The 9,411-nt window shown below is 34.4% G+C and overlaps 1 pseudogene; it reads right to left on the bottom strand.

Annotated features, from left to right (window-relative positions):
• Nucleotides 1-464: 464 nt before the first annotated feature.
• LOC131036831 (G-type lectin S-receptor-like serine/threonine-protein kinase SD2-5) lies at nt 465-1,916 on the bottom strand (annotated as a pseudogene).
• Between the last annotated feature and the right edge of the window lie 7,495 nt (nt 1,917-9,411).

The following is a 9,411-nucleotide window of genomic DNA, read 5'->3' as shown; positions in this document are numbered from 1 at the left end:
ATCAAAGTAAACTCTGTATGCTTCCTTCTACCCATGTACCTCTAATCCTGATGGTGTACCAATAATTTTAAGATAATCGACCCACAATTTACAAATGTAAGAATTCCAATTTTCAATTTCTCAATAGTACAATCTTAACATTATAAATTAACTTAATACTTTACATCAATTACTAATTACCATATCTTTATTATCTAAATTAATTAGATAAAAATATTTATTTCTATTGAAAAAGTAAACATAAACAACAACAGAAATTATACAAAACATAATACGTAAAAGTGAAAAAGAAGTGAAAACGTTAAGAGATTTGAGAATTTATTAGTGCCAAAATTTTGGTAATATATAATATGTCAAAATCTAGTGGCAAAGACCTAAAAAAAAATTGTTCATTCAACCCTTTAACATCTTATTCGAAGGAATGAATAAAAATCGAAAAATTCTAATTTATCTGAATTTCTAAACTTGGATAGTAAGATACAGGGGTTAGCTGGTTAGGTTATCTTGGTCCAGATAGCACGGAAAATGGAGTATAGGCGAACTCACTGTTGTAATTAGAAGCAACTGGAAACCCTGTAGTCGCGGAAGGAACATCATCCAAGGTGTCTACTAAACCTTCCAACGCTTTCACCACTGTCGAAGCAACTGGAAACCCTGTAGTCGCGGAAGGAACATCATCCAAGGTGTCTACTAAACCTTCCAACGCTTTCACCACTGTCGACATTGCTGGCCGCCTCCAAAAATCTACCTCTACACACCACATTCCCACTTTTAACAATTTTACAGCCTCTTCTATTACGCTTGTTTCGTCATCTTCAAATGCCTCATATACCAAATCTATTAACCTACCCGCCTCTGCTTTAACTTGTAACACCGAAAACAAGCCGTTCTCTGAAAGCTCTCTGCTTCTTTTCCCACTAAAAATTTCTACCACCATAACGCCAAAGCTAAATAAATCGGCCTTCTCCGTGAAATGCATGTTTAATAACTCAGGCGCCATATAACCTGGTGTCCCTCTCAGCAGGGTTATCACTTCATTTTGGTCTCTGTTAATCAACTTTGCCAAGCCAAAATCTGAGACCTTTGCATTGAAATTTTGGTCGAGGAGAATGTTCTCAGGCTTGATGTCGAAGTGTATTATCTTTTCTCGACAATCTTCATGTAAATATGTCAATCCTCTTGCAATATTCAGAACTATTTTGTATCTTGTCTTCCAGTCAAACAAACCTTGATCCATATTGTTGGCAAATATCCATTTATCAGAGACCTATTTGGTAGATGTTCGTATACAAGCATTCGATGGGCCTTTTCTGCACAAAAGCCCTTCAATGTTACCAAGTTAAGATGATCAGTTTTTCCTAGAGTTTCCACCTCTGCCCGGAATTCCTTTTTCCCTTGTTCTGCTCCATCAAGGCGCTTCACTGCTATCTTTGAGCCGTCAGCCAAAACACCTTCGTATACTGAACCGAATCCTCCTTTACCCAACTTCATACTGAAGTCATTGGTAGCGTGCTTCAATTCCTGGAATGTGTAACGCAGAGGTAATCCTGATGGCCAATCTTCAGGATCGTCCTCATCTTCATCCTTTTCATGTCTTCCTCCCCGATACTTACTTATCCATATGTATAATAAGAGAAACAGGAGAAATACTCCACCAATGGCAGCGGAAATGATAACTAAAAACCAAATGCTTACTCTGCTTATGCCCTGACTGAACTTTAATATAGGCAGTGGAATTGTAAAATAGATCACTTTCATTACTCGCAATGAGAGAGTAGACATTGGACTCCAGATAACAATAACCACTGGAAAAGTTGGCACCATACCTGAAAAACGCAGGAAGAACAATTTGCGCGGCAAAGATTTTGACAGTAATCTGGTGAGACCAACTGGGATATGGAAGTATTATTGTGAGAATAAGTAAAATAGGAAGTACGCTCGAGCTCCAAAAATTGACGACTATCAGCGGGGTTAATGCTTTTGGATGCATCTGAGCATACGAGAGGTCTGTTTAGAAGGCAACCTGAATTGGGCTCTGTGGCATCAATCTGAACAAAATCATTGCCCTCTTTTGGACAGCTGCACTGCCCATCTCTGCAAACACCATAGTTTCCGCATGCCATTGGATAATCGCACATGCCAAGCGATCTAGTAAATGTTGACAAATAGTCAATCACAGATCTTCCTGAGGCTTCTAATATTGAATAAAACTGCAGATGCCCATCTGGAATAATCTTAAAGTAGAGGCAACCTTTGGGTGTACTAAAATTGATAAAGGGGAACACATGGAAGTGCTCATTGTCGAACTGGAGATAAGATAATTTCACTGGTGGAGGCGACTTAGGATACCTATAATATATTTGAGGGGGTACCTTGGCTGTATACATAAGAAAGCTGTCGACGGACAAGGAACAGCCGAAATTATCTTGGCTTGTATTCGTAGGAGAGATGTTTGCAATAAGATTCTGTCCCACTTTCAACTTCTGTCCCAACAGCAGGGTATCAGTGGGGTAATCAAAAGACTGCCACATGATTCCATTGGAGTTGTTCAAGAGAACAAGGTTCCCAGATACTTGTATCGCCATCCCTTGAAAATCATGGGTGGATGTATTTGTAGACCAGACGAGAGTGCCATCTGCGTCCTTTAACACGAGTTCTCCCGTAGAGGTGAGTGTCAGGGTTGCATTTTCTTGCACCATCTGCTCTCTATTTGAAACACCATTTGAATGTCGTACAGCACACCGTCGTTTCTTTTCATAAAAATGAAAGTTGCAAACAGGTAGCCTGTGTCACAAGGACTACCATAGCAGAAGAATCCGCATCCAAACTGCAGATTCATCTCATTATATAAGATAGCGGGGCTGACTAGAATTGGCCTGACAAACGCATCCGCATATGCAGATGATGGTAAGAAACCTGAAGAGCAGTTATTGTTGGTCCATGTGATGCCTCCAGATGAATTTGCAGAAGTAAGAGCAGAGCTCTCTGTAGCTAACAAGCAGCATATAAGGAAGAGACGCACAATTAATGACACAAGAGGACCAGAGGACGAAAAATAGTCCATTACTATCTTTCTTCAAAACAGAAATGATGTGGATGCGGTGGATCGCATCAATGAAAAAATGAGGGAAGTGCATACATGAATGTGGAGAGCTTTCATGGGAGCCAATACAAAGGGCACCTAAGTAATTCCTTCCATGTCCAATCAAGCTGAAAATCCTAGACAGCGTAACAAAAATATTAGTAAAGTTCTGCTCGCTTACAATCGTTGTATCCTAAGATCGCGCCGGTTGCTGCTGAAAACAGAACACACACAGTACTCTCCGAATTAGACCACACTAATTTCGGTTAATTATCTTCATTTTAAGAGAAATAGACTTTATGACTTAACAGACTTAGTAGCGTATAGGCTGGTCCAAAAACTTCATTATTGATGGGTGGCAGTCAAGCACGTGGGCGGCTGGTCTATGCCGACTGAAGCATCTAGCACGTATTTTCTCTCGCCGATTTCTTGTAAGGTTATGGACGAGAAGACCATTTATAAAACAAATGGCTGCCATTTTAGTTCACTAAATCTAAGTACACTTTTGGTTCTCCAATTTCAACACAAGCAAGGAGAATATTAGCAATGATTGTGGAATTTTGATTCACACCTCCCAATTGCATTTTATAACAACGTCTTAAAGTCTATGCAACAAATTCATTTCATATAGTTATTGCAATCCATGAGAACATCTTTCTCTACTTTCTTATCTCTTTTGCATGCTTTACAAATGTTGAAAGTAATACAATTCGTCATAATGACATTGTAGTACCCCTTCTCAATACCATTCCTCTTGATTAAATTCCTTAATGGATGCCCATTTCATGTTCCTCCTTTCTATCTTTTAATTGTGTTCAACTTGTAACATATTTTATTTTATTTATTACTTTCTAATATCTCTTTAATTATATTCTATATTCCTACCATGTATACCCTATGTGAAAATATGGTTGGAAAACTTTTAGACATATATACTTAATTAAGTCAGGCTACTTCATACATGTTTGACAAAAAATGTTCTTTTGTTACAAATACTTAATTTTATTTTTGTTGATAATTTTGCCTTATGTGTGACACGACTTTGTACTTTTATTCCCTCTGGTTCCCTTCATATGTATCTTTTAAAACTTTGGTACAAGATATGACATACTTATCATCACCAATAAGCATGTTCAAGATCGCTATGTAGATTTAATATATATGGCAAAGCTATATATGAAATAGCTCATTCAAGCGTAAGACTATGCAACCAGTGTTAAGATACTTACAACTTACCCATTCATGATATTACCAATTCTACCCTTAACACATCCTAATTTATCAAATTGGTGTTCTCATGTTCTCTATGTTTATAGTAGTTCATGCTCATACCATAAGAAGGGTTCATGACAAAATAAATATGCAATGAAATTACCACATAACAAGTGGAAAAACAAATCCGTTTAACAAATTCAAGCACTAATATTCATATCAAGTGAATAGCTTAGTAAGTGTGATATACTATTGCAAATTAGTCAGCTTTATCAAGAATCAAGTGACCTTCATAGGTCAAATTTTGGAACCATGTTTTTATACCAATGTAATAAATGTCCTTTTTATGGCCCACTCAAACAAATTTTCTCCATCCTTAAAGATTTAATGGGTATCCAAAGCCAAGCTAAAATCTCCAATTTCAACATGAGCAAGGAGAATATTAGTAATGATTGTGAAAATTCGATTCACACCTCCCAATTGCATTTTCTCACAACTTCTTAAAGCCTCTATAACAAATCCATTTCATTGATGTCTTATAGTTATTGCAATCCATGAGAAAACCTTTCGCTACTTCCTTATCCCATTTTGCATGCTTTACAAATGTTTAAAGTGACATGATTCATCATAGTGACATTGTAGTACCCCTCCTCAACACCATTCCTCTTGATTAAATTCCTTGATGGATGCCCATATCATGCTCCTCCTCTCTATCCTTTAATTGTGCTTGACTTATAACATATTTTATTTTATTTCTTAGTTTTTAATATCTCTTTAATTATATTTTATATTCCTACCATGTATGCCCTATGTGAAAATATGGTTGGAAAACTTTTAGACATATATGCTTAGCATAATTAAATCAGGCCACTTCATACAAGTTTGATAAAAAATGTTCTTTTGTTACAAATACTTATATTTATTTTTGTTGATCATTTGGCCTTATGTGCGACACAACTTTGTACTTTTGTTTGCTCTTGTTCCCTTAATATGTATCTTAAAAAAATTTGGTACAAGATATGACATACTTATCATCACCATTAAGCCTGCTCAAGATCACTATGTAGCTTTAATATATCTGGCAAAGCTATCTATGAAATAGATCATTCAAACTTACGACTATGCAACAAGTGTTAAGATACTTACAATTTACACATTCAAGATATTACCAGTTCTGCCCCTAACAAATCCTAATTTATCAAATTGGTATTCTCATGTTCTCTATGTTTATAGTAGTTCACGCTAATACCATAAGAAGGGTTCATGGAAACAATAAATATGCAATGAAATTTCCATATAATAGGTGGAAAAACAAATCCATTTAACAAATTCAAGCACTAATATTCATATCAAGTGACTGTCTTAGTAAGTGTGACATACTAGTGCAAATTAGTCATCTTTATCAAGAATCAAGTGATCTTCATAGGTCAAATTATGGAACCATGATTTTATACCAATATAATAAATGTCCTTTTTATGGTCCACTCAATTAAATTTCCTCCATCCTTTAAGATTTAATGGGTATCCAAAGCCTACCTAAAATCTCCAATTTCAACACAAGCAAGAAGAATATTAGTAATGAATGTGGAATTTTGATTCATACCTCCTAATTGCATTTTCTGACTACTTCTTAAAGCCTTTATAACAGATTAATTTCATTGATGCCTTTATAACACCTTTCTCTACTTCCTTATCCCGTTTTGCATGTTTTACAAATGTTTAAAGTGACACAATTCATCATAGTGACATTGTAGTACTCCTTCTCAACACCATTCCTCTTGATTAAATTTGTTGATGGATGCCCATATCATGCTCCTCTCTATCCTTCAATTGTGCTTGACTTATAATATATTTTATTTTTATTTTTTTTTAATGTCTTTAATTATATTTTATTTTGCTACCATGTACATGGACTATGGGAAAATATGCTCCTATGAAGGATGTGACACATGTAATGTGTGAGAAGAAGAAGGTAACATAGTTCATATTGATTGGAGTATATTATTTGTTTTTCATTTTTATTAATTTATCATTGATGAATGCATGTAAGATAAAATAATTGAAGTATTTGTTTTAATAGATACCTTCCCCCTACACGATAGTTGAAATCTAATTTTAGAATTAATATAGATTTCTTAGAAATTATATAAATTTATCAAATTTGATAAAAAAATATATTACATGTATTATATATCTGTTACCCCACATTAATTATACATTCACATCTCTCAATATCTTATAATGTGCACCACTGACTCTTCAACAATCTACCTTGAGACATTCACATCTATCTATATCTTATAATGTGCACCACTAACTCTTCAACAATCTACCTTGTACTCGTCTTGTAACAATCTAGTTTGTGGTCTATGGACAAGAGGGAAAAGGAGTGGTGTGTTTTCATCGTTCAAAATACATTAGCAGATAGAAAAAAAAGTTATTCTTTTTTACATTTAAAAGTCAAGAAGTTAGGTCAAAAACGACGACAGGAAATAAATGAACGTCATAGACACTGGAGAAAAAATATTCTTTCACATCGACCAGTCAAGAAGGTAGGTCGTAAACGGCGAGAGGAAATAAATACATATAGCTCAACGGGAAAATGACGAGGACTTATTCACATTGGCATGGGTATATGAGGTCAATTTGAACATTATTTCATTTATCAAAAAGACAGCGACAATATATTAAAACTCTAGTTTTAGTTTTTCAACTACAACACTTTCAGAAAAATCAAATACGTTGTGCCTAATTTTCTGTGGTCTTACATTGGCAAACATCACTAGCGTATTCACTCTTGTTGACAATGGCGTATTCTCGTTAATAGATATATATTGCAAAACATAATGTTCAGTCATCTTTCTCACAAAACATAACGATCCAAGATACGAGTAGATAGGAAAGAAATCTATTTTGTAAGCATATTTATATTTATATTTTATAAAATTTGCAAAATCAATCTATTTGACTTGATAATATAAAGAAAAATATTATCAAATAGTTCAAAATGTTAAATGCACAAAAAGTTTGACAATATTTTTCCTTTCAGAATCAAGAGCTAAAACAATTACTCTATGACAACACCTAGATTTAAAAATACATAAAATGCAACAATTAAGTTTTCCAAGTTGCATAAATATATTTTACTTAATGTTTGGAGAGTTATGATTCTGACTATGAAATGCCTATCCAACGCCATAAGGTGAAAAAAGAACAACGAATCGTATGTTGCTTTTTTTTTCTAGTAAAAATATGTAACGAATATAAGTAATAAACGAATTATCTAGATTTAGATAGCATCATAGGTGTAGGAGCATACGAGAGCCAGAGGTAATTTTTGAGAATTGGATTAGCTAAGTAAAAAGATTGCTAATTATAAACAATTAATGCAAACACAAAATGAACATAATATGTCCTGTCCTTTAAGCCGTCTAACGCCTTTAATCTAACTTGTAACATTATAAACAAGTCATTCTCTAATAGCTCTCTACTTCTTTTTCCACTAGTGATTTCTATCACCATTATGTCAAATATTACTACATCCACCTTCTCAAAGTAATGCATATTCAATAAATCCAGTGCCATAGACCATTGTGTCCCTCTAAGAAAAGTTATCACTTCACTTTTCCCTTCATTAACCAACTTTTCCATGCCAAAATCTATAACCTTTGCACTGAAATCTTGGACAATGAGAATGTTGTGAGGCTTGATGTCAAAATATATTACCTACTCTCAACAATATTCATGTAAATATGTTAATTCTCTCACAATTTTAAGAACTAGACTGTAGATATAGTCATCCAATCTAGCAAATATTGATGCATATTATTGAAAAATAAATATTTATTAAGAGACTATTTAGTAAATGCCTCTATGCAAGAATTTGGTGGGCTTATTAGTAAGTGATGCTCAAGTCTCACCAGTCAACGCAACTTTACTTCCATGCACCATTCTTTTATTTTCCATGTGGAAGTTTTTCATGCTTAAGCTATTAGATTACAATTATTTATTTTTAGATCTTCCTGTAAAAGAGAACTATGAAATACATGATAAACGTTATGAACAAATGCTACAACCTTATTGTGCCTGAAATATTAGAAGTATTTGTATGTCTTAAATCAATTTGTGATCTTTCATCATGGTTATCCTTGTCTCGATGCTCGAGGGGGAAAGAATGGCATTTAATTTCAACTCTTTCTCTTTTATTCCAAATATTTCCTTTTCCTTTATGAGCTGCATTTTTCATAACATGATGTCCTTTCGTGTATAGAACCATCATTCATGCGAGTTCATGTGTGTTCCTTGTTTAGGACCTATTCACTTCTTGAAGTGGTACATCTTTTATGTATAATCTCCCTTTAGAAGTTCTGAAACTCTTCTCTTTATCCCTATGCTTGGGGGTATTGATTTCCCCTATCCTTTCTAGGGATCCACTTTTCTCCTGTTGAGTGGTGTTTTCTTATGACACAATGATATTCCTTGTGTGATTTTGTTTTCTTTCTCAAGGATTCTCTCCTATGCAAGAGGTGTGTATCCTTGTTTTCAACCTCTTGTTCACTTGGGAATGTATGTTTAGATCTATAAAGAAACCCGTCACTTTGGGTGAAAAATGTGTCATCCTAAATCAAATCCCTTTAACTAGCAATAGGAGGAAGCTATGCATTCTTGTTCTCCTTCCTTTCTTTTGGTAGATGACGTTATTTTTGTTCAAAACCTCCTCTTGGAGGTAGACATATTTGAGCAAAGTTTTCTTCCACTCCAAGGATTTTCTTTACACTTGTTTCAAGATATCATTGCACATCTATCTTTTCCTTATTTATAGGAGTTAAACCCCTTTAGCTTGGAATTATACTTCTTCTTACTAAAAGGATGTCTTGTTGGTTTTGAAGGTCTGTATCCTTGCTTTTAGCTTATTTTAGACATCAACATATGACTATGTTGACATCTTAATTGGGGTTCATGCATCTTTCCCTCTTTGTACTATATTGTTGTACAATATTTTTCATGTCTTATGGGGTGTAAATTCTTGAAACCAAACCAACAAAGTCTTATACAAGATGTTTTCATTCCCAAAACTAGCCACAACCTTATATGAGGAATGCATTATTAAAACTACA

Source organism: Cryptomeria japonica, chromosome 7, assembly GCF_030272615.1.
Source record: "Cryptomeria japonica chromosome 7, Sugi_1.0, whole genome shotgun sequence".
Lineage (NCBI taxonomy): Eukaryota > Viridiplantae > Streptophyta > Pinopsida > Cupressales > Cupressaceae > Cryptomeria > Cryptomeria japonica.
This window is presented reverse-complemented; position numbering and strand designations above follow the sequence as displayed.